The 23,389-nt window shown below is 51.4% G+C and overlaps 22 non-coding genes across 22 annotated transcripts; 16 read left to right on the top strand and 6 right to left on the bottom strand.

Annotated features, from left to right (window-relative positions):
- Positions 1-601: 601 nt before the first annotated feature.
- On the bottom strand, positions 602-673 carry TRNAD-GUC (transfer RNA aspartic acid (anticodon GUC)). The gene has a single exon. It is a non-coding gene; the product is annotated as a tRNA-Asp (tRNA).
- Positions 674-1,213: 540 nt separating this feature from the next.
- Positions 1,214-1,295, top strand: TRNAL-AAG (transfer RNA leucine (anticodon AAG)). The gene has a single exon. It is a non-coding gene; the product is annotated as a tRNA-Leu (tRNA).
- Positions 1,296-2,681: 1,386 nt separating this feature from the next.
- TRNAL-AAG (transfer RNA leucine (anticodon AAG)) lies at positions 2,682-2,763 on the top strand. Its single transcript has one exon. It is a non-coding gene; the product is annotated as a tRNA-Leu (tRNA).
- A 1,382-nt stretch (positions 2,764-4,145) lies between these two features.
- TRNAL-AAG (transfer RNA leucine (anticodon AAG)) lies at positions 4,146-4,227 on the top strand. Its single transcript has one exon. It is a non-coding gene; the product is annotated as a tRNA-Leu (tRNA).
- A 1,367-nt stretch (positions 4,228-5,594) lies between these two features.
- On the top strand, positions 5,595-5,676 carry TRNAL-AAG (transfer RNA leucine (anticodon AAG)). The gene has a single exon. It is a non-coding gene; the product is annotated as a tRNA-Leu (tRNA).
- A 1,382-nt stretch (positions 5,677-7,058) lies between these two features.
- Positions 7,059-7,140, top strand: TRNAL-AAG (transfer RNA leucine (anticodon AAG)). Its single transcript has one exon. It is a non-coding gene; the product is annotated as a tRNA-Leu (tRNA).
- Positions 7,141-7,914: 774 nt separating this feature from the next.
- Positions 7,915-7,986, bottom strand: TRNAD-GUC (transfer RNA aspartic acid (anticodon GUC)). Its single transcript has one exon. It is a non-coding gene; the product is annotated as a tRNA-Asp (tRNA).
- A 540-nt stretch (positions 7,987-8,526) lies between these two features.
- On the top strand, positions 8,527-8,608 carry TRNAL-AAG (transfer RNA leucine (anticodon AAG)). Its single transcript has one exon. It is a non-coding gene; the product is annotated as a tRNA-Leu (tRNA).
- Positions 8,609-9,990: 1,382 nt separating this feature from the next.
- TRNAL-AAG (transfer RNA leucine (anticodon AAG)) lies at positions 9,991-10,072 on the top strand. The gene has a single exon. It is a non-coding gene; the product is annotated as a tRNA-Leu (tRNA).
- Positions 10,073-10,846: 774 nt separating this feature from the next.
- Positions 10,847-10,918, bottom strand: TRNAD-GUC (transfer RNA aspartic acid (anticodon GUC)). Its single transcript has one exon. It is a non-coding gene; the product is annotated as a tRNA-Asp (tRNA).
- Positions 10,919-11,458: 540 nt separating this feature from the next.
- Positions 11,459-11,540, top strand: TRNAL-AAG (transfer RNA leucine (anticodon AAG)). The gene has a single exon. It is a non-coding gene; the product is annotated as a tRNA-Leu (tRNA).
- A 1,382-nt stretch (positions 11,541-12,922) lies between these two features.
- On the top strand, positions 12,923-13,004 carry TRNAL-AAG (transfer RNA leucine (anticodon AAG)). Its single transcript has one exon. It is a non-coding gene; the product is annotated as a tRNA-Leu (tRNA).
- A 1,386-nt stretch (positions 13,005-14,390) lies between these two features.
- TRNAL-AAG (transfer RNA leucine (anticodon AAG)) lies at positions 14,391-14,472 on the top strand. Its single transcript has one exon. It is a non-coding gene; the product is annotated as a tRNA-Leu (tRNA).
- Positions 14,473-15,854: 1,382 nt separating this feature from the next.
- TRNAL-AAG (transfer RNA leucine (anticodon AAG)) lies at positions 15,855-15,936 on the top strand. The gene has a single exon. It is a non-coding gene; the product is annotated as a tRNA-Leu (tRNA).
- A 774-nt stretch (positions 15,937-16,710) lies between these two features.
- Positions 16,711-16,782, bottom strand: TRNAD-GUC (transfer RNA aspartic acid (anticodon GUC)). The gene has a single exon. It is a non-coding gene; the product is annotated as a tRNA-Asp (tRNA).
- A 540-nt stretch (positions 16,783-17,322) lies between these two features.
- Positions 17,323-17,404, top strand: TRNAL-AAG (transfer RNA leucine (anticodon AAG)). The gene has a single exon. It is a non-coding gene; the product is annotated as a tRNA-Leu (tRNA).
- Positions 17,405-18,786: 1,382 nt separating this feature from the next.
- TRNAL-AAG (transfer RNA leucine (anticodon AAG)) lies at positions 18,787-18,868 on the top strand. Its single transcript has one exon. It is a non-coding gene; the product is annotated as a tRNA-Leu (tRNA).
- Positions 18,869-19,642: 774 nt separating this feature from the next.
- TRNAD-GUC (transfer RNA aspartic acid (anticodon GUC)) lies at positions 19,643-19,714 on the bottom strand. The gene has a single exon. It is a non-coding gene; the product is annotated as a tRNA-Asp (tRNA).
- A 540-nt stretch (positions 19,715-20,254) lies between these two features.
- TRNAL-AAG (transfer RNA leucine (anticodon AAG)) lies at positions 20,255-20,336 on the top strand. The gene has a single exon. It is a non-coding gene; the product is annotated as a tRNA-Leu (tRNA).
- A 1,382-nt stretch (positions 20,337-21,718) lies between these two features.
- TRNAL-AAG (transfer RNA leucine (anticodon AAG)) lies at positions 21,719-21,800 on the top strand. The gene has a single exon. It is a non-coding gene; the product is annotated as a tRNA-Leu (tRNA).
- A 774-nt stretch (positions 21,801-22,574) lies between these two features.
- On the bottom strand, positions 22,575-22,646 carry TRNAD-GUC (transfer RNA aspartic acid (anticodon GUC)). The gene has a single exon. It is a non-coding gene; the product is annotated as a tRNA-Asp (tRNA).
- Positions 22,647-23,186: 540 nt separating this feature from the next.
- Positions 23,187-23,268, top strand: TRNAL-AAG (transfer RNA leucine (anticodon AAG)). The gene has a single exon. It is a non-coding gene; the product is annotated as a tRNA-Leu (tRNA).
- Positions 23,269-23,389: the final 121 nt, after the last annotated feature.

Below are 23,389 nucleotides of genomic sequence, written 5' to 3'. Positions count from 1 at the left end.
GCGCTCCCTGCTGCTTTGTGAAGGCTTGCTGCAAGAGCCTTCGAAACCCAGGAGCTCTTGCGTTGAGCTGTGACGCGTCCTGGGAAGACCTCCCGTTGCAGCGGAATGAGCCCCACTTCCAGGGCGTGCTGGTAGCAAATTTCCCACAGCCCACAGGGAGCAAACGATCCCAGGTGTGATGTATCACCAGGAGAGGCTGAGATGAGAGTAAGGGTTCACGCGTGTGCCCGGACCGAGGTTAATGATGGGATTAGAGCTAGGGTTAGATGCAGGGAAAGAGTGAGAGTTATAATTAGGGATAAAGCTAACAGGTGATCATTACTCGTCATGTAACATGATACAAAGGGTCAGAAGAGGAACTGATTCAGGGTTACAATTTGGACTTCGCAGACAACAGGAGCACTAAATGGTGCTGAGGGGGACTCAATAAAGTGGACCGGCCGCCTAATGTAAGCAATTGTGCACAAATATTGTACGATGACTAGCGTTGCCGGTGCTTTTTTCTTAAAGAGTCAGTTCTTGGCACCCATTCCCTACTTGACTCAGCCTAATCTTCAAGAATATTTGTCAAGAACTAAAAAAAATCCAGAAAAGGTTTAACCTCCCCGTCGGGGAATTGAACCCCGGTCTCCCGCGTGACAGGCGGGGATACTGACCACTATACTAACGAGGAGACGTGAGGGCATGAAATGAACAGCTGCTGATGTCTGCACAGCATCCAGCGACCACCTAGCTGGCCTAGGGGGTCTCATTTTCCCCCGTCAAACGGCTTGCCCGATCTAAGGCTAATTTCTTTCTTTTTATCGGCACCAGGCTTAAAACTCAGTTTAAGGCGATAGTTCCGGGCTATGTTTGACTCCAGAGTTGAATCTGTCATCCCGCATTTCCTCAGCAAATCAAGCTACCCATCTCAAGTCTCATGAGCTGAGGACGGCAAAGTCCCTGTGGGCTTAGGACAGTCAAAGAAACCCCTGGGCTGCATGCTAAGCCCCTTTTCGGCTTCACTTTCCGAATCCTGCCCTAGCTTGCGATTAGTTTTTTTCTCACTTCTTGCCCCCATCTCCCACCTTGCCTCATGGTCTCCCCTCCTCTGCGCACCTGACAGTTTGCCTGCCCTTCCACTGCCTGTCTCCAGACTTTCCAAGGAGAAAAGGCAAAGCACTAAAGCGGGCCGGGCAACGGGTCAAGTTCCGCTTTCGGCGACTAGCAGGGAGGTAGCGTGGCCGAGCGGTCTAAGGCGCTGGATTAAGGCTCCAGTCTCTTCGGAGGCGTGGGTTCAAATCCCACCGCTGCCACTTTTCCTGGCCTTGCATTTTAAAGAAGAACGTAACGTTGACCTCTTCCTTCATTAGTGCCACCTCTGTCGCAATGAGCAAGCGGATGGTATGCCACACCCTGCAGGAAAAAGGTTTCGCTTCTGACGTCTTGCTTTTCTGGACATCCAGTCTCAAGTTTCCCATCTGGAACGGCGCTCCCTGCTGCTTTGTGAAGGCTTGCTGCAAGAGCCTTCGAAACCCAGGAGCTCTTGCGTTGAGCTGTGACGCGTCCTGGGAAGACCTCCCGTTGCAGCGGAATGAGCCCCACTTCCAGGGCGTGCTGGTAGCAAATTTCCCACAGCCCACAGGGAGCAAACGATCCCAGGTGTGATGTATCACCAGGAGAGGCTGAGATGAGAGTAAGGGTTCACGCGTGTGCCCGGACCGAGGTTAATGATGGGATTAGAGCTAGGGTTAGATGCAGGGAAAGAGTGAGAGTTATAATTAGGGATAAAGCTAACAGGTGATCATTACTCGTCATGTAACATGATACAAAGGGTCAGAAGAGGAACTGATTCAGGGTTACAATTTGGACTTCGCAGACAACAGGAGCACTAAATGGTGCTGAGGGGGACTCAATAAAGTGGACCGGCCGCCTAATGTAAGCAATTGTGCACAAATATTGTACGATGACTAGCGTTGCCGGTGCTTTTTTCTTAAAGAGTCAGTTCTTGGCACCCATTCCCTACTTGACTCAGCCTAATCTTCAAGAATATTTGTCAAGAACTAAAAAAAATCCAGAAAAGGTTTAACCTCCCCGTCGGGGAATTGAACCCCGGTCTCCCGGGTGACAGGCGGGGATACTGACCACTATACTAACGAGGAGACGTGAGGGCATGAAATGAACAGCTGCTGATGTCTGCACAGCATCCAGCGACCACCTAGATGGCCTAGGGGGTCTCATTTTCCCCCGTCAAACGGCTTGCCCGATCTAAGGCTAATTTCTTTCTTTTTATCGGCACCAGGCTTAAAACTCAGTTTAAGGCGATAGTTCCGGGCTATGTTTGACTCCAGAGTTGAATCTGTCATCCCGCATTTCCTCAGCAAATCAAGCTACCCATCTCAAGTCTCATGAGCTGAGGACGGCAAAGTCCCTGTGGGCTTAGGACAGTCAAAGAAACCCCTGGGCTGCATGCTAAGCCCCTTTTCGGCTTCACTTTCCGAATCCTGCCCTAGCTTGCGATTAGTTTTTTTCTCACTTCTTGCCCCCATCTCCCACCTTGCCTCATGGTCTCCCCTCCTCTGCGCACCTGACAGTTTGCCTGCCCTTCCACTGCCTGTCTCCAGACTTTCCAAGGAGAAAAGGCAAAGCACTAAAGCGGGCCGGGCAACGGGTCAAGTTCCGCTTTCGGCGACTAGCAGGGAGGTAGCGTGGCCGAGCGGTCTAAGGCGCTGGATTAAGGCTCCAGTCTCTTCGGAGGCGTGGGTTCAAATCCCACCGCTGCCACTTTTCCTGGCCTTGCATTTTAAAGAAGAACGTAACGTTGACCTCTTCCTTCATTAGTGCCACCTCTGTCGCAATGAGCAAGCGGATGGTATGCCACACCCTGCAGGAAAAAGGTTTCGCTTCTGACGTCTTGCTTTTCTGGACATCCAGTCTCAAGTTTCCCATCTGGAACGGCGCTCCCTGCTGCTTTGTGAAGGCTTGCTGCAAGAGCCTTCGAAACCCAGGAGCTCTTGCGTTGAGCTGTGACGCGTCCTGGGAAGACCTCCCGTTGCAGCGGAATGAGCCCCACTTCCAGGGCGTGCTGGTAGCAAATTTCCCACAGCCCACAGGGAGCAAACGATCCCAGGTGTGATGTATCACCAGGAGAGGCTGAGATGAGAGTAAGGGTTCACGCGTGTGCCCGGACCGAGGTTAATGATGGGATTAGAGCTAGGGTTAGATGCAGGGAAAGAGTGAGAGTTATAATTAGGGATAAAGCTAACAGGTGATCATTACTCGTCATGTAACATGATACAAAGGGTCAGAAGAGGAACTGATTCAGGGTTACAATTTGGACTTCGCAGACAACAGGAGCACTAAATGGTGCTGAGGGGGACTCAATAAAGTGGACCGGCCGCCTAATGTAAGCAATTGTGCACAAATATTGTACGATGACTAGCGTTGCCGGTGCTTTTTTCTTAAAGAGTCAGTTCTTGGCACCCATTCCCTACTTGACTCAGCCTAATCTTCAAGAATATTTGTCAAGAACTAAAAAAAATCCAGAAAAGGTTTAACCTCCCCGTCGGGGAATTGAACCCCGGTCTCCCGCGTGACAGGGATACTGACCACTATACTAACGAGGAGACGTGAGGGCATGAAATGAACAGCTGCTGATGTCTGCACAGCATCCAGCGACCACCTAGCTGGCCTAGGGGGTCTCATTTTCCCCCGTCAAACGGCTTGCCCAATCTAAGGCTAATTTCTTTCTTTTTATCGGCACCAGGCTTAAAACTCAGTTTAAGGCGATAGTTCCGGGCTATGTTTGACTCCAGAGTTGAATCTGTCATCCCGCATTTCCTCAGCAAATCAAGCTACCCATCTCAAGTCTCATGAGCTGAGGACGGCAAAGTCCCTGTGGGCTTAGGACAGTCAAAGAAACCCCTGGGCTGCATGCTAAGCCCCTTTTCGGCTTCACTTTCCGAATCCTGCCCTAGCTTGCGATTAGTTTTTTTCTCACTTCTTGCCCCCATCTCCCACCTTGCCTCATGGTCTCCCCTCCTCTGCGCACCTGACAGTTTGCCTGCCCTTCCACTGCCTGTCTCCAGACTTTCCAAGGAGAAAAGGCAAAGCTCTAAAGCGGGCCGGGCAACGGGTCAAGTTCCGCTTTCGGCGACTAGCAGGGAGGTAGCGTGGCCGAGCGGTCTAAGGCGCTGGATTAAGGCTCCAGTCTCTTCGGAGGCGTGGGTTCAAATCCCACCGCTGCCACTTTTCCTGGCCTTGCATTTTAAAGAAGAACGTAACGTTGACCTCTTCCTTCATTAGTGCCACCTCTGTCGCAATGAGCAAGCGGATGGTATGCCACACCCTGCAGGAAAAAGGTTTCGCTTCTGACGTCTTGCTTTTCTGGACATCCAGTCTCAAGTTTCCCATCTGGAACGGCGCTCCCTGCTGCTTTGTGAAGGCTTGCTGCAAGAGCCTTCGAAACCCAGGAGCTCTTGCGTTGAGCTGTGACGCGTCCTGGGAAGACCTCCCGTTGCAGCGGAATGAGCCCCACTTCCAGGGCGTGCTGGTAGCAAATTTCCCACAGCCCACAGGGAGCAAACGATCCCAGGTGTGATGTATCACCAGGAGAGGCTGAGATGAGAGTAGGGGTTCACGCGTGTGCCCGGACCGAGGTTAATGATGGGATTAGAGCTAGGGTTAGATGCAGGGAAAGAGTGAGAGTTATAATTAGGGATAAAGCTAACAGGTGATCATTACTCGTCATGTAACATGATACAAAGGGTCAGAAGAGGAACTGATTCAGGGTTACAATTTGGACTTCGCAGACAACAGGAGCACTAAATGGTGCTGAGGGGGACTCAATAAAGTGGACCGGCCGCCTAATGTAAGCAATTGTGCACAAATATTGTACGATGACTAGCGTTGCCGGTGCTTTTTTCTTAAAGAGTCAGTTCTTGGCACCCATTCCCTACTTGACTCAGCCTAATCTTCAAGAATATTTGTCAAGAACTAAAAAAAATCCAGAAAAGGTTTAACCTCCCCGTCTCCCGCGTGACAGGCGGGGATACTGACCACTATACTAACGAGGAGACGTGAGGGCATGAAATGAACAGCTGCTGATGTCTGCACAGCATCCAGCGACCACCTAGCTGGCCTAGGGGGTCTCATTTTCCCCCGTCAAACGGCTTGCCCGATCTAAGGCTAATTTCTTTCTTTTTATCGGCACCAGGCTTAAAACTCAGTTTAAGGCGATAGTTCCGGGCTATGTTTGACTCCAGAGTTGAATCTGTCATCCCGCATTTCCTCAGCAAATCAAGCTACCCATCTCAAGTCTCATGAGCTGAGGACGGCAAAGTCCCTGTGGGCTTAGGACAGTCAAAGAAACCCCTGGGCTGCATGCTAAGCCCCTTTTCGGCTTCACTTTCCGAATCCTGCCCTAGCTTGCGATTAGTTTTTTTCTCACTTCTTGCCCCCATCTCCCACCTTGCCTCATGGTCTCCCCTCCTCTGCGCACCTGACAGTTTGCCTGCCCTTCCACTGCCTGTCTCCAGACTTTCCAAGGAGAAAAGGCAAAGCACTAAAGCGGGCCGGGCAACGGGTCAAGTTCCGCTTTCGGCGACTAGCAGGGAGGTAGCGTGGCCGAGCGGTCTAAGGCGCTGGATTAAGGCTCCAGTCTCTTCGGAGGCGTGGGTTCAAATCCCACCGCTGCCACTTTTCCTGGCCTTGCATTTTAAAGAAGAACGTAACGTTGACCTCTTCCTTCATTAGTGCCACCTCTGTCGCAATGAGCAAGCGGATGGTATGCCACACCCTGCAGGAAAAAGGTTTCGCTTCTGACGTCTTGCTTTTCTGGACATCCAGTCTCAAGTTTCCCATCTGGAACGGCGCTCCCTGCTGCTTTGTGAAGGCTTGCTGCAAGAGCCTTCGAAACCCAGGAGCTCTTGCGTTGAGCTGTGACGCGTCCTGGGAAGACCTCCCGTTGCAGCGGAATGAGCCCCACTTCCAGGGCGTGCTGGTAGCAAATTTCCCACAGCCCACAGGGAGCAAACGATCCCAGGTGTGATGTATCACCAGGAGAGGCTGAGATGAGAGTAAGGGTTCACGCGTGTGCCCGGACCGAGGTTAATGATGGGATTAGAGCTAGGGTTAGATGCAGGGAAAGAGTGAGAGTTATAATTAGGGATAAAGCTAACAGGTGATCATTACTCGTCATGTAACATGATACAAAGGGTCAGAAGAGGAACTGATTCAGGGTTACAATTTGGACTTCGCAGACAACAGGAGCACTAAATGGTGCTGAGGGGGACTCAATAAAGTGGACCGGCCGCCTAATGTAAGCAATTGTGCACAAATATTGTACGATGACTAGCGTTGCCGGTGCTTTTTTCTTAAAGAGTCAGTTCTTGGCACCCATTCCCTACTTGACTCAGCCTAATCTTCAAGAATATTTGTCAAGAACTAAAAAAAATCCAGAAAAGGTTTAACCTCCCCGTCGGGGAATTGAACCCCGGTCTCCCGCGTGACAGGGATACTGACCACTATACTAACGAGGAGACGTGAGGGCATGAAATGAACAGCTGCTGATGTCTGCACAGCATCCAGCGACCACCTAGCTGGCCTAGGGGGTCTCATTTTCCCCCGTCAAACGGCTTGCCCAATCTAAGGCTAATTTCTTTCTTTTTATCGGCACCAGGCTTAAAACTCAGTTTAAGGCGATAGTTCCGGGCTATGTTTGACTCCAGAGTTGAATCTGTCATCCCGCATTTCCTCAGCAAATCAAGCTACCCATCTCAAGTCTCATGAGCTGAGGACGGCAAAGTCCCTGTGGGCTTAGGACAGTCAAAGAAACCCCTGGGCTGCATGCTAAGCCCCTTTTCGGCTTCACTTTCCGAATCCTGCCCTAGCTTGCGATTAGTTTTTTTCTCACTTCTTGCCCCCATCTCCCACCTTGCCTCATGGTCTCCCCTCCTCTGCGCACCTGACAGTTTGCCTGCCCTTCCACTGCCTGTCTCCAGACTTTCCAAGGAGAAAAGGCAAAGCTCTAAAGCGGGCCGGGCAACGGGTCAAGTTCCGCTTTCGGCGACTAGCAGGGAGGTAGCGTGGCCGAGCGGTCTAAGGCGCTGGATTAAGGCTCCAGTCTCTTCGGAGGCGTGGGTTCAAATCCCACCGCTGCCACTTTTCCTGGCCTTGCATTTTAAAGAAGAACGTAACGTTGACCTCTTCCTTCATTAGTGCCACCTCTGTCGCAATGAGCAAGCGGATGGTATGCCACACCCTGCAGGAAAAAGGTTTCGCTTCTGACGTCTTGCTTTTCTGGACATCCAGTCTCAAGTTTCCCATCTGGAACGGCGCTCCCTGCTGCTTTGTGAAGGCTTGCTGCAAGAGCCTTCGAAACCCAGGAGCTCTTGCGTTGAGCTGTGACGCGTCCTGGGAAGACCTCCCGTTGCAGCGGAATGAGCCCCACTTCCAGGGCGTGCTGGTAGCAAATTTCCCACAGCCCACAGGGAGCAAACGATCCCAGGTGTGATGTATCACCAGGAGAGGCTGAGATGAGAGTAGGGGTTCACGCGTGTGCCCGGACCGAGGTTAATGATGGGATTAGAGCTAGGGTTAGATGCAGGGAAAGAGTGAGAGTTATAATTAGGGATAAAGCTAACAGGTGATCATTACTCGTCATGTAACATGATACAAAGGGTCAGAAGAGGAACTGATTCAGGGTTACAATTTGGACTTCGCAGACAACAGGAGCACTAAATGGTGCTGAGGGGGACTCAATAAAGTGGACCGGCCGCCTAATGTAAGCAATTGTGCACAAATATTGTACGATGACTAGCGTTGCCGGTGCTTTTTTCTTAAAGAGTCAGTTCTTGGCACCCATTCCCTACTTGACTCAGCCTAATCTTCAAGAATATTTGTCAAGAACTAAAAAAAATCCAGAAAAGGTTTAACCTCCCCGTCGGGGAATTGAACCCCGGTCTCCCGCGTGACAGGCGGGGATACTGACCACTATACTAACGAGGAGACGTGAGGGCATGAAATGAACAGCTGCTGATGTCTGCACAGCATCCAGCGACCACCTAGCTGGCCTAGGGGGTCTCATTTTCCCCCGTCAAACGGCTTGCCCGATCTAAGGCTAATTTCTTTCTTTTTATCGGCACCAGGCTTAAAACTCAGTTTAAGGCGATAGTTCCGGGCTATGTTTGACTCCAGAGTTGAATCTGTCATCCCGCATTTCCTCAGCAAATCAAGCTACCCATCTCAAGTCTCATGAGCTGAGGACGGCAAAGTCCCTGTGGGCTTAGGACAGTCAAAGAAACCCCTGGGCTGCATGCTAAGCCCCTTTTCGGCTTCACTTTCCGAATCCTGCCCTAGCTTGCGATTAGTTTTTTTCTCACTTCTTGCCCCCATCTCCCACCTTGCCTCATGGTCTCCCCTCCTCTGCGCACCTGACAGTTTGCCTGCCCTTCCACTGCCTGTCTCCAGACTTTCCAAGGAGAAAAGGCAAAGCACTAAAGCGGGCCGGGCAACGGGTCAAGTTCCGCTTTCGGCGACTAGCAGGGAGGTAGCGTGGCCGAGCGGTCTAAGGCGCTGGATTAAGGCTCCAGTCTCTTCGGAGGCGTGGGTTCAAATCCCACCGCTGCCACTTTTCCTGGCCTTGCATTTTAAAGAAGAACGTAACGTTGACCTCTTCCTTCATTAGTGCCACCTCTGTCGCAATGAGCAAGCGGATGGTATGCCACACCCTGCAGGAAAAAGGTTTCGCTTCTGACGTCTTGCTTTTCTGGACATCCAGTCTCAAGTTTCCCATCTGGAACGGCGCTCCCTGCTGCTTTGTGAAGGCTTGCTGCAAGAGCCTTCGAAACCCAGGAGCTCTTGCGTTGAGCTGTGACGCGTCCTGGGAAGACCTCCCGTTGCAGCGGAATGAGCCCCACTTCCAGGGCGTGCTGGTAGCAAATTTCCCACAGCCCACAGGGAGCAAACGATCCCAGGTGTGATGTATCACCAGGAGAGGCTGAGATGAGAGTAAGGGTTCACGCGTGTGCCCGGACCGAGGTTAATGATGGGATTAGAGCTAGGGTTAGATGCAGGGAAAGAGTGAGAGTTATAATTAGGGATAAAGCTAACAGGTGATCATTACTCGTCATGTAACATGATACAAAGGGTCAGAAGAGGAACTGATTCAGGGTTACAATTTGGACTTCGCAGACAACAGGAGCACTAAATGGTGCTGAGGGGGACTCAATAAAGTGGACCGGCCGCCTAATGTAAGCAATTGTGCACAAATATTGTACGATGACTAGCGTTGCCGGTGCTTTTTTCTTAAAGAGTCAGTTCTTGGCACCCATTCCCTACTTGACTCAGCCTAATCTTCAAGAATATTTGTCAAGAACTAAAAAAAATCCAGAAAAGGTTTAACCTCCCCGTCGGGGAATTGAACCCCGGTCTCCCGCGTGACAGGGATACTGACCACTATACTAACGAGGAGACGTGAGGGCATGAAATGAACAGCTGCTGATGTCTGCACAGCATCCAGCGACCACCTAGCTGGCCTAGGGGGTCTCATTTTCCCCCGTCAAACGGCTTGCCCAATCTAAGGCTAATTTCTTTCTTTTTATCGGCACCAGGCTTAAAACTCAGTTTAAGGCGATAGTTCCGGGCTATGTTTGACTCCAGAGTTGAATCTGTCATCCCGCATTTCCTCAGCAAATCAAGCTACCCATCTCAAGTCTCATGAGCTGAGGACGGCAAAGTCCCTGTGGGCTTAGGACAGTCAAAGAAACCCCTGGGCTGCATGCTAAGCCCCTTTTCGGCTTCACTTTCCGAATCCTGCCCTAGCTTGCGATTAGTTTTTTTCTCACTTCTTGCCCCCATCTCCCACCTTGCCTCATGGTCTCCCCTCCTCTGCGCACCTGACAGTTTGCCTGCCCTTCCACTGCCTGTCTCCAGACTTTCCAAGGAGAAAAGGCAAAGCTCTAAAGCGGGCCGGGCAACGGGTCAAGTTCCGCTTTCGGCGACTAGCAGGGAGGTAGCGTGGCCGAGCGGTCTAAGGCGCTGGATTAAGGCTCCAGTCTCTTCGGAGGCGTGGGTTCAAATCCCACCGCTGCCACTTTTCCTGGCCTTGCATTTTAAAGAAGAACGTAACGTTGACCTCTTCCTTCATTAGTGCCACCTCTGTCGCAATGAGCAAGCGGATGGTATGCCACACCCTGCAGGAAAAAGGTTTCGCTTCTGACGTCTTGCTTTTCTGGACATCCAGTCTCAAGTTTCCCATCTGGAACGGCGCTCCCTGCTGCTTTGTGAAGGCTTGCTGCAAGAGCCTTCGAAACCCAGGAGCTCTTGCGTTGAGCTGTGACGCGTCCTGGGAAGACCTCCCGTTGCAGCGGAATGAGCCCCACTTCCAGGGCGTGCTGGTAGCAAATTTCCCACAGCCCACAGGGAGCAAACGATCCCAGGTGTGATGTATCACCAGGAGAGGCTGAGATGAGAGTAGGGGTTCACGCGTGTGCCCGGACCGAGGTTAATGATGGGATTAGAGCTAGGGTTAGATGCAGGGAAAGAGTGAGAGTTATAATTAGGGATAAAGCTAACAGGTGATCATTACTCGTCATGTAACATGATACAAAGGGTCAGAAGAGGAACTGATTCAGGGTTACAATTTGGACTTCGCAGACAACAGGAGCACTAAATGGTGCTGAGGGGGACTCAATAAAGTGGACCGGCCGCCTAATGTAAGCAATTGTGCACAAATATTGTACGATGACTAGCGTTGCCGGTGCTTTTTTCTTAAAGAGTCAGTTCTTGGCACCCATTCCCTACTTGACTCAGCCTAATCTTCAAGAATATTTGTCAAGAACTAAAAAAAATCCAGAAAAGGTTTAACCTCCCCGTCGGGGAATTGAACCCCGGTCTCCCGCGTGACAGGCGGGGATACTGACCACTATACTAACGAGGAGACGTGAGGGCATGAAATGAACAGCTGCTGATGTCTGCACAGCATCCAGCGACCACCTAGCTGGCCTAGGGGGTCTCATTTTCCCCCGTCAAACGGCTTGCCCGATCTAAGGCTAATTTCTTTCTTTTTATCGGCACCAGGCTTAAAACTCAGTTTAAGGCGATAGTTCCGGGCTATGTTTGACTCCAGAGTTGAATCTGTCATCCCGCATTTCCTCAGCAAATCAAGCTACCCATCTCAAGTCTCATGAGCTGAGGACGGCAAAGTCCCTGTGGGCTTAGGACAGTCAAAGAAACCCCTGGGCTGCATGCTAAGCCCCTTTTCGGCTTCACTTTCCGAATCCTGCCCTAGCTTGCGATTAGTTTTTTTCTCACTTCTTGCCCCCATCTCCCACCTTGCCTCATGGTCTCCCCTCCTCTGCGCACCTGACAGTTTGCCTGCCCTTCCACTGCCTGTCTCCAGACTTTCCAAGGAGAAAAGGCAAAGCACTAAAGCGGGCCGGGCAACGGGTCAAGTTCCGCTTTCGGCGACTAGCAGGGAGGTAGCGTGGCCGAGCGGTCTAAGGCGCTGGATTAAGGCTCCAGTCTCTTCGGAGGCGTGGGTTCAAATCCCACCGCTGCCACTTTTCCTGGCCTTGCATTTTAAAGAAGAACGTAACGTTGACCTCTTCCTTCATTAGTGCCACCTCTGTCGCAATGAGCAAGCGGATGGTATGCCACACCCTGCAGGAAAAAGGTTTCGCTTCTGACGTCTTGCTTTTCTGGACATCCAGTCTCAAGTTTCCCATCTGGAACGGCGCTCCCTGCTGCTTTGTGAAGGCTTGCTGCAAGAGCCTTCGAAACCCAGGAGCTCTTGCGTTGAGCTGTGACGCGTCCTGGGAAGACCTCCCGTTGCAGCGGAATGAGCCCCACTTCCAGGGCGTGCTGGTAGCAAATTTCCCACAGCCCACAGGGAGCAAACGATCCCAGGTGTGATGTATCACCAGGAGAGGCTGAGATGAGAGTAAGGGTTCACGCGTGTGCCCGGACCGAGGTTAATGATGGGATTAGAGCTAGGGTTAGATGCAGGGAAAGAGTGAGAGTTATAATTAGGGATAAAGCTAACAGGTGATCATTACTCGTCATGTAACATGATACAAAGGGTCAGAAGAGGAACTGATTCAGGGTTACAATTTGGACTTCGCAGACAACAGGAGCACTAAATGGTGCTGAGGGGGACTCAATAAAGTGGACCGGCCGCCTAATGTAAGCAATTGTGCACAAATATTGTACGATGACTAGCGTTGCCGGTGCTTTTTTCTTAAAGAGTCAGTTCTTGGCACCCATTCCCTACTTGACTCAGCCTAATCTTCAAGAATATTTGTCAAGAACTAAAAAAAATCCAGAAAAGGTTTAACCTCCCCGTCGGGGAATTGAACCCCGGTCTCCCGCGTGACAGGGATACTGACCACTATACTAACGAGGAGACGTGAGGGCATGAAATGAACAGCTGCTGATGTCTGCACAGCATCCAGCGACCACCTAGCTGGCCTAGGGGGTCTCATTTTCCCCCGTCAAACGGCTTGCCCAATCTAAGGCTAATTTCTTTCTTTTTATCGGCACCAGGCTTAAAACTCAGTTTAAGGCGATAGTTCCGGGCTATGTTTGACTCCAGAGTTGAATCTGTCATCCCGCATTTCCTCAGCAAATCAAGCTACCCATCTCAAGTCTCATGAGCTGAGGACGGCAAAGTCCCTGTGGGCTTAGGACAGTCAAAGAAACCCCTGGGCTGCATGCTAAGCCCCTTTTCGGCTTCACTTTCCGAATCCTGCCCTAGCTTGCGATTAGTTTTTTTCTCACTTCTTGCCCCCATCTCCCACCTTGCCTCATGGTCTCCCCTCCTCTGCGCACCTGACAGTTTGCCTGCCCTTCCACTGCCTGTCTCCAGACTTTCCAAGGAGAAAAGGCAAAGCTCTAAAGCGGGCCGGGCAACGGGTCAAGTTCCGCTTTCGGCGACTAGCAGGGAGGTAGCGTGGCCGAGCGGTCTAAGGCGCTGGATTAAGGCTCCAGTCTCTTCGGAGGCGTGGGTTCAAATCCCACCGCTGCCACTTTTCCTGGCCTTGCATTTTAAAGAAGAACGTAACGTTGACCTCTTCCTTCATTAGTGCCACCTCTGTCGCAATGAGCAAGCGGATGGTATGCCACACCCTGCAGGAAAAAGGTTTCGCTTCTGACGTCTTGCTTTTCTGGACATCCAGTCTCAAGTTTCCCATCTGGAACGGCGCTCCCTGCTGCTTTGTGAAGGCTTGCTGCAAGAGCCTTCGAAACCCAGGAGCTCTTGCGTTGAGCTGTGACGCGTCCTGGGAAGACCTCCCGTTGCAGCGGAATGAGCCCCACTTCCAGGGCGTGCTGGTAGCAAATTTCCCACAGCCCACAGGGAGCAAACGATCCCAGGTGTGATGTATCACCAGGAGAGGCTGAGATGAGAGTAGGGGTTCACGCGTGTGCCCGGACCGAGGTTAATGATGGGATTAGAGCTAGGGTTAGATGCAGGGAAAGAGTGAGAGTTATAATTAGGGATAAAGCTAACAGGTGATCATTACTCGTCATGTAACATGATACAAAGGGTCAGAAGAGGAACTGATTCAGGGTTACAATTTGGACTTCGCAGACAACAGGAGCACTAAATGGTGCTGAGGGGGACTCAATAAAGTGGACCGGCCGCCTAATGTAAGCAATTGTGCACAAATATTGTACGATGACTAGCGTTGCCGGTGCTTTTTTCTTAAAGAGTCAGTTCTTGGCACCCATTCCCTACTTGACTCAGCCTAATCTTCAAGAATATTTGTCAAGAACTAAAAAAAATCCAGAAAAGGTTTAACCTCCCCGTCGGGGAATTGAACCCCGGTCTCCCGCGTGACAGGGGGGGATACTGACCACTATACTAACGAGGAGACGTGAGGGCATGAAATGAACAGCTGCTGATGTCTGCACAGCATCCAGCGACCACCTAGCTGGCCTAGGGGGTCTCATTTTCCCCCGTCAAACGGCTTGCCCGATCTAAGGCTAATTTCTTTCTTTTTATCGGCACCAGGCTTAAAACTCAGTTTAAGGCGATAGTTCCGGGCTATGTTTGACTCCAGAGTTGAATCTGTCATCCCGCATTTCCTCAGCAAATCAAGCTACCCATCTCAAGTCTCATGAGCTGAGGACGGCAAAGTCCCTGTGGGCTTAGGACAGTCAAAGAAACCCCTGGGCTGCATGCTAAGCCCCTTTTCGGCTTCACTTTCCGAATCCTGCCCTAGCTTGCGATTAGTTTTTTTCTCACTTCTTGCCCCCATCTCCCACCTTGCCTCATGGTCTCCCCTCCTCTGCGCACCTGACAGTTTGCCTGCCCTTCCACTGCCTGTCTCCAGACTTTCCAAGGAGAAAAGGCAAAGCACTAAAGCGGGCCGGGCAACGGGTCAAGTTCCGCTTTCGGCGACTAGCAGGGAGGTAGCGTGGCCGAGCGGTCTAAGGCGCTGGATTAAGGCTCCAGTCTCTTCGGAGGCGTGGGTTCAAATCCCACCGCTGCCACTTTTCCTGGCCTTGCATTTTAAAGAAGAACGTAACGTTGACCTCTTCCTTCATTAGTGCCACCTCTGTCGCAATGAGCAAGCGGATGGTATGCCACACCCTGCAGGAAAAAGGTTTCGCTTCTGACGTCTTGCTTTTCTGGACATCCAGTCTCAAGTTTCCCATCTGGAACGGCGCTCCCTGCTGCTTTGTGAAGGCTTGCTGCAAGAGCCTTCGAAACCCAGGAGCTCTTGCGTTGAGCTGTGACGCGTCCTGGGAAGACCTCCCGTTGCAGCGGAATGAGCCCCACTTCCAGGGCGTGCTGGTAGCAAATTTCCCACAGCCCACAGGGAGCAAACGATCCCAGGTGTGATGTATCACCAGGAGAGGCTGAGATGAGAGTAAGGGTTCACGCGTGTGCCCGGACCGAGGTTAATGATGGGATTAGAGCTAGGGTTAGATGCAGGGAAAGAGTGAGAGTTATAATTAGGGATAAAGCTAACAGGTGATCATTACTCGTCATGTAACATGATACAAAGGGTCAGAAGAGGAACTGATTCAGGGTTACAATTTGGACTTCGCAGACAACAGGAGCACTAAATGGTGCTGAGGGGGACTCAATAAAGTGGACCGGCCGCCTAATGTAAGCAATTGTGCACAAATATTGTACGATGACTAGCGTTGCCGGTGCTTTTTTCTTAAAGAGTCAGTTCTTGGCACCCATTCCCTACTTGACTCAGCCTAATCTTCAAGAATATTTGTCAAGAACTAAAAAAAATCCAGAAAAGGTTTAACCTCCCCGTCGGGGAATTGAACCCCGGTCTCCCGCGTGACAGGGATACTGACCACTATACTAACGAGGAGACGTGAGGGCATGAAATGAACAGCTGCTGATGTCTGCACAGCATCCAGCGACCACCTAGCTGGCCTAGGGGGTCTCATTTTCCCCCGTCAAACGGCTTGCCCAATCTAAGGCTAATTTCTTTCTTTTTATCGGCACCAGGCTTAAAACTCAGTTTAAGGCGATAGTTCCGGGCTATGTTTGACTCCAGAGTTGAATCTGTCATCCCGCATTTCCTCAGCAAATCAAGCTACCCATCTCAAGTCTCATGAGCTGAGGACGGCAAAGTCCCTGTGGGCTTAGGACAGTCAAAGAAACCCCTGGGCTGCATGCTAAGCCCCTTTTCGGCTTCACTTTCCGAATCCTGCCCTAGCTTGCGATTAGTTTTTTTCTCACTTCTTGCCCCCATCTCCCACCTTGCCTCATGGTCTCCCCTCCTCTGCGCACCTGACAGTTTGCCTGCCCTTCCACTGCCTGTCTCCAGACTTTCCAAGGAGAAAAGGCAAAGCTCTAAAGCGGGCCGGGCAACGGGTCAAGTTCCGCTTTCGGCGACTAGCAGGGAGGTAGCGTGGCCGAGCGGTCTAAGGCGCTGGATTAAGGCTCCAGTCTCTTCGGAGGCGTGGGTTCAAATCCCACCGCTGCCACTTTTCCTGGCCTTGCATTTTAAAGAAGAACGTAACGTTGACCTCTTCCTTCATTAGTGCCACCTCTGTCGCAATGAGCAAGCGGATGGTATGCCACACCCTGCAGGAAAAAGGTTTCGCTTCTGACGTCTTGCTTTTCTGGACATCCAGTCTCAAGTTTCCCATCTGGAACGGCGCTCCCTGCTGCTTTGTGAAGGCTTGCTGCAAGAGCCTTCGAAACCCAGGAGCTCTTGCGTTGAGCTGTGACGCGTCCTGGGAAGACCTCCCGTTGCAGCGGAATGAGCCCCACTTCCAGGGCGTGCTGGTAGCAAATTTCCCACAGCCCACAGGGAGCAAACGATCCCAGGTGTGATGTATCACCAGGAGAGGCTGAGATGAGAGTAGGGGTTCACGCGTGTGCCCGGACCGAGGTTAATGATGGGATTAGAGCTAGGGTTAGATGCAGGGAAAGAGTGAGAGTTATAATTAGGGATAAAGCTAACAGGTGATCATTACTCGTCATGTAACATGATACAAAGGGTCAGAAGAGGAACTGATTCAGGGTTACAATTTGGACTTCGCAGACAACAGGAGCACTAAATGGTGCTGAGGGGGACTCAATAAAGTGGACCGGCCGCCTAATGTAAGCAATTGTGCACAAATATTGTACGATGACTAGCGTTGCCGGTGCTTTTTTCTTAAAGAGTCAGTTCTTGGCACCCATTCCCTACTTGACTCAGCCTAATCTTCAAGAATATTTGTCAAGAACTAAAAAAAATCCAGAAAAGGTTTAACCTCCCCGTCGGGGAATTGAACCCCGGTCTCCCGCGTGACAGGCGGGGATACTGACCACTATACTAACGAGGAGACGTGAGGGCATGAAATGAACAGCTGCTGATGTCTGCACAGCATCCAGCGACCACCTAGCTGGCCTAGGGGGTCTCATTTTCCCCCGTCAAACGGCTTGCCCGATCTAAGGCTAATTTCTTTCTTTTTATCGGCACCAGGCTTAAAACTCAGTTTAAGGCGATAGTTCCGGGCTATGTTTGACTCCAGAGTTGAATCTGTCATCCCGCATTTCCTCAGCAAATCAAGCTACCCATCTCAAGTCTCATGAGCTGAGGACGGCAAAGTCCCTGTGGGCTTAGGACAGTCAAAGAAACCCCTGGGCTGCATGCTAAGCCCCTTTTCGGCTTCACTTTCCGAATCCTGCCCTAGCTTGCGATTAGTTTTTTTCTCACTTCTTGCCCCCATCTCCCACCTTGCCTCATGGTCTCCCCTCCTCTGCGCACCTGACAGTTTGCCTGCCCTTCCACTGCCTGTCTCCAGACTTTCCAAGGAGAAAAGGCAAAGCACTAAAGCGGGCCGGGCAACGGGTCAAGTTCCGCTTTCGGCGACTAGCAGGGAGGTAGCGTGGCCGAGCGGTCTAAGGCGCTGGATTAAGGCTCCAGTCTCTTCGGAGGCGTGGGTTCAAATCCCACCGCTGCCACTTTTCCTGGCCTTGCATTTTAAAGAAGAACGTAACGTTGACCTCTTCCTTCATTAGTGCCACCTCTGTCGCAATGAGCAAGCGGATGGTATGCCACACCCTGCAGGAAAAAGGTTTCGCTTCTGACGTCTTGCTTTTCTGGACATCCAGTCTCAAGTTTCCCATCTGGAACGGCGCTCCCTGCTGCTTTGTGAAGGCTTGCTGCAAGAGCCTTCGAAACCCAGGAGCTCTTGCGTTGAGCTGTGACGCGTCCTGGGAAGACCTCCCGTTGCAGCGGAATGAGCCCCACTTCCAGGGCGTGCTGGTAGCAAATTTCCCACAGCCCACAGGGAGCAAACGATCCCAGGTGTGATGTATCACCAGGAGAGGCTGAGATGAGAGTAAGGGTTCACGCGTGTGCCCGGACCGAGGTTAATGATGGGATTAGAGCTAGGGTTAGATGCAGGGAAAGAGTGAGAGTTATAATTAGGGATAAAGCTAACAGGTGATCATTACTCGTCATGTAACATGATACAAAGGGTCAGAAGAGGAACTGATTCAGGGTTACAATTTGGACTTCGCAGACAACAGGAGCACTAAATGGTGCTGAGGGGGACTCAATAAAGTGGACCGGCCGCCTAATGTAAGCAATTGTGCACAAATATTGTACGATGACTAGCGTTGCCGGTGCTTTTTTCTTAAAGAGTCAGTTCTTGGCACCCATTCCCTACTTGACTCAGCCTAATCTTCAAGAATATTTGTCAAGAACTAAAAAAAATCCAGAAAAGGTTTAACCTCCCCGTCGGGGAATTGAACCCCGGTCTCCCGCGTGACAGGGATACTGACCACTATACTAACGAGGAGACGTGAGGGCATGAAATGAACAGCTGCTGATGTCTGCACAGCATCCAGCGACCACCTAGCTGGCCTAGGGGGTCTCATTTTCCCCCGTCAAACGGCTTGCCCAATCTAAGGCTAATTTCTTTCTTTTTATCGGCACCAGGCTTAAAACTCAGTTTAAGGCGATAGTTCCGGGCTATGTTTGACTCCAGAGTTGAATCTGTCATCCCGCATTTCCTCAGCAAATCAAGCTACCCATCTCAAGTCTCATGAGCTGAGGACGGCAAAGTCCCTGTGGGCTTAGGACAGTCAAAGAAACCCCTGGGCTGCATGCTAAGCCCCTTTTCGGCTTCACTTTCCGAATCCTGCCCTAGCTTGCGATTAGTTTTTTTCTCACTTCTTGCCCCCATCTCCCACCTTGCCTCATGGTCTCCCCTCCTCTGCGCACCTGACAGTTTGCCTGCCCTTCCACTGCCTGTCTCCAGACTTTCCAAGGAGAAAAGGCAAAGCTCTAAAGCGGGCCGGGCAACGGGTCAAGTTCCGCTTTCGGCGACTAGCAGGGAGGTAGCGTGGCCGAGCGGTCTAAGGCGCTGGATTAAGGCTCCAGTCTCTTCGGAGGCGTGGGTTCAAATCCCACCGCTGCCACTTTTCCTGGCCTTGCATTTTAAAGAAGAACGTAACGTTGACCTCTTCCTTCATTAGTGCCACCTCTGTCGCAATGAGCAAGCGGATGGTATGCCACACCCTGCAGGAAAAAGGTTTCGCTTCTGACGTCTTGCTTTTCTGGACATCCAGTCTCAAGTTTCCCATCTGGAACGGCGCTCCCTGCTGCTTTGTGAAGGCTTGCTGCAAGAGCCTTCGAAACCCAGGAGCTCTTGCGTTGAGCTGTGACGCGTCCTGGGAAGACCTCCCGTTGCAGCGGAATGAGCCCCACTTCCAGGGCGTGCTGGTAGCAAATTTCCCACAGCCCACAGGGAGCAAACGATCCCAGGTGTGATGTATCACCAGGAGAGGCTGAGATGAGAGTAGGGGTTCACGCGTGTGCCCGGACCGAGGTTAATGATGGGATTAGAGCTAGGGTTAGATGCAGGGAAAGAGTGAGAGTTATAATTAGGGATAAAGCTAACAGGTGATCATTACTCGTCATGTAACATGATACAAAGGGTCAGAAGAGGAACTGATTCAGGGTTACAATTTGGACTTCGCAGACAACAGGAGCACTAAATGGTGCTGAGGGGGACTCAATAAAGTGGACCGGCCGCCTAATGTAAGCAATTGTGCACAAATATTGTACGATGACTAGCGTTGCCGGTGCTTTTTTCTTAAAGAGTCAGTTCTTGGCACCCATTCCCTACTTGACTCAGCCTAATCTTCAAGAATATTTGTCAAGAACTAAAAAAAATCCAGAAAAGGTTTAACCTCCCCGTCGGGGAATTGAACCCCGGTCTCCCGCGTGACAGGCGGGGATACTGACCACTATACTAACGAGGAGACGTGAGGGCATGAAATGAACAGCTGCTGATGTCTGCACAGCATCCAGCGACCACCTAGCTGGCCTAGGGGGTCTCATTTTCCCCCGTCAAACGGCTTGCCCGATCTAAGGCTAATTTCTTTCTTTTTATCGGCACCAGGCTTAAAACTCAGTTTAAGGCGATAGTTCCGGGCTATGTTTGACTCCAGAGTTGAATCTGTCATCCCGCATTTCCTCAGCAAATCAAGCTACCCATCTCAAGTCTCATGAGCTGAGGACGGCAAAGTCCCTGTGGGCTTAGGACAGTCAAAGAAACCCCTGGGCTGCATGCTAAGCCCCTTTTCGGCTTCACTTTCCGAATCCTGCCCTAGCTTGCGATTAGTTTTTTTCTCACTTCTTGCCCCCATCTCCCACCTTGCCTCATGGTCTCCCCTCCTCTGCGCACCTGACAGTTTGCCTGCCCTTCCACTGCCTGTCTCCAGACTTTCCAAGGAGAAAAGGCAAAGCACTAAAGCGGGCCGGGCAACGGGTCAAGTTCCGCTTTCGGCGACTAGCAGGGAGGTAGCGTGGCCGAGCGGTCTAAGGCGCTGGATTAAGGCTCCAGTCTCTTCGGAGGCGTGGGTTCAAATCCCACCGCTGCCACTTTTCCTGGCCTTGCATTTTAAAGAAGAACGTAACGTTGACCTCTTCCTTCATTAGTGCCACCTCTGTCGCAATGAGCAAGCGGATGGTATGCCACACCCTGCAGGAAAAAGGTTTCGCTTCTGACGTCTTGCTTTTCTGGACATCCAGTCTCAAGTTTCCCATCTGGAACGGCGCTCCCTGCTGCTTTGTGAAGGCTTGCTGCAAGAGCCTTCGAAACCCAGGAGCTCTTGCGTTGAGCTGTGACGCGTCCTGGGAAGACCTCCCGTTGCAGCGGAATGAGCCCCACTTCCAGGGCGTGCTGGTAGCAAATTTCCCACAGCCCACAGGGAGCAAACGATCCCAGGTGTGATGTATCACCAGGAGAGGCTGAGATGAGAGTAAGGGTTCACGCGTGTGCCCGGACCGAGGTTAATGATGGGATTAGAGCTAGGGTTAGATGCAGGGAAAGAGTGAGAGTTATAATTAGGGATAAAGCTAACAGGTGATCATTACTCGTCATGTAACATGATACAAAGGGTCAGAAGAGGAACTGATTCAGGGTTACAATTTGGACTTCGCAGACAACAGGAGCACTAAATGGTGCTGAGGGGGACTCAATAAAGTGGACCGGCCGCCTAATGTAAGCAATTGTGCACAAATATTGTACGATGACTAGCGTTGCCGGTGCTTTTTTCTTAAAGAGTCAGTTCTTGGCACCCATTCCCTACTTGACTCAGCCTAATCTTCAAGAATATTTGCCAAGAACTAAAAAAAATCCAGAAAAGGTTTAACCTCCCCGTCGGGGAATTGAACCCCGGTCTCCCGCGTGACAGGGATACTGACCACTATACTAACGAGGAGACGTGAGGGCATGAAATGAACAGCTGCTGATGTCTGCACAGCATCCAGCGACCACCTAGCTGGCCTAGGGGGTCTCATTTTCCCCCGTCAAACGGCTTGCCCAATCTAAGGCTAATTTCTTTCTTTTTATCGGCACCAGGCTTAAAACTCAGTTTAAGGCGATAGTTCCGGGCTATGTTTGACTCCAGAGTTGAATCTGTCATCCCGCATTTCCTCAGCAAATCAAGCTACCCATCTCAAGTCTCATGAGCTGAGGACGGCAAAGTCCCTGTGGGCTTAGGACAGTCAAAGAAACCCCTGGGCTGCATGCTAAGCCCCTTTTCGGCTTCACTTTCCGAATCCTGCCCTAGCTTGCGATTAGTTTTTTTCTCACTTCTTGCCCCCATCTCCCACCTTGCCTCATGGTCTCCCCTCCTCTGCGCACCTGACAGTTTGCCTGCCCTTCCACTGCCTGTCTCCAGACTTTCCAAGGAGAAAAGGCAAAGCTCTAAAGCGGGCCGGGCAACGGGTCAAGTTCCGCTTTCGGCGACTAGCAGGGAGGTAGCGTGGCCGAGCGGTCTAAGGCGCTGGATTAAGGCTCCAGTCTCTTCGGAGGCGTGGGTTCAAATCCCACCGCTGCCACTTTTCCTGGCCTTGCATTTTAAAGAAGAACGTAACGTTGACCTCTTCCTTCATTAGTGCCACCTCTGTCGCAATGAGCAAGCGGATGGTATGCCACACCCTGCAGGAAAAAGGTTTCGCTTCTGACGTCTTGCTTTTCTGGACATCCAGTCTCAAGTTTCCCATCTGGAACGGCGCTCCCTGCTGCTTTGTGAAGGCTTGCTGCAAGAGCCTTCGAAACCCAGGAGCTCTTGCGTTGAGCTGTGACGCGTCCTGGGAAGACCTCCCGTTGCAGCGGAATGAGCCCCACTTCCAGGGCGTGCTGGTAGCAAATTTCCCACAGCCCACAGGGAGCAAACGATCCCAGGTGTGATGTATCACCAGGAGAGGCTGAGATGAGAGTAGGGGTTCACGCGTGTGCCCGGACCGAGGTTAATGATGGGATTAGAGCTAGGGTTAGATGCAGGGAAAGAGTGAGAGTTATAATTAGGGATAAAGCTAACAGGTGATCATTACTCGTCATGTAACATGATACAAAGGGTCAGAAGAGGAACTGATTCAGGGTTACAATTTGGACTTCGCAGACAACAGGAGCACTAAATGGTGCTGAGGGGGACTCAATAAAGTGGACCGGCCGCCTAATGTAAGCAATTGTGCACAAATATTGTACGATGACTAGCGTTGCCGGTGCTTTTTTCTTAAAGAGTCAGTTCTTGGCACCCATTCCCTACTTGACTCAGCCTAATCTTCAAGAATATTTGTCAAGAACTAAAAAAAATCCAGAAAAGGTTTAACCTCCCCGTCGGGGAATTGAACCCCGGTCTCCCGCGTGACAGGCGGGGATACTGACCACTATACTAACGAGGAGACGTGAGGGCATGAAATGAACAGCTGCTGATGTCTGCACAGCATCCAGCGACCACCTAGCTGGCCTAGGGGGTCTCATTTTCCCCCGTCAAACGGCTTGCCCGATCTAAGGCTAATTTCTTTCTTTTTATCGGCACCAGGCTTAAAACTCAGTTTAAGGCGATAGTTCCGGGCTATGTTTGACTCCAGAGTTGAATCTGTCATCCCGCATTTCCTCAGCAAATCAAGCTACCCATCTCAAGTCTCATGAGCTGAGGACGGCAAAGTCCCTGTGGGCTTAGGACAGTCAAAGAAACCCCTGGGCTGCATGCTAAGCCCCTTTTCGGCTTCACTTTCCGAATCCTGCCCTAGCTTGCGATTAGTTTTTTTCTCACTTCTTGCCCCCATCTCCCACCTTGCCTCATGGTCTCCCCTCCTCTGCGCACCTGACAGTTTGCCTGCCCTTCCACTGCCTGTCTCCAGACTTTCCAAGGAGAAAAGGCAAAGCACTAAAGCGGGCCGGGCAACGGGTCAAGTTCCGCTTTCGGCGACTAGCAGGGAGGTAGCGTGGCCGAGCGGTCTAAGGCGCTGGATTAAGGCTCCAGTCTCTTCGGAGGCGTGGGTTCAAATCCCACCGCTGCCACTTTTCCTGGCCTTGCATTTTAAAGAAGAACGTAACGTTGACCTCTTCCTTCATTAGTGCCACCTCTGTCGCAATGAGCAAGCGGATGGTATGCCACACCCTGCAGGAAAAAGGTTTCGCT

Source organism: Ambystoma mexicanum, unplaced genomic scaffold (genome assembly GCF_040938575.1).
Source record: "Ambystoma mexicanum isolate Mex_15411 unplaced genomic scaffold, UKY_AmexF1_1 Mex_scaf20, whole genome shotgun sequence".
Classification (NCBI taxonomy): Eukaryota; Metazoa; Chordata; class Amphibia; order Caudata; family Ambystomatidae; genus Ambystoma; species Ambystoma mexicanum.
This window is presented reverse-complemented; position numbering and strand designations above follow the sequence as displayed.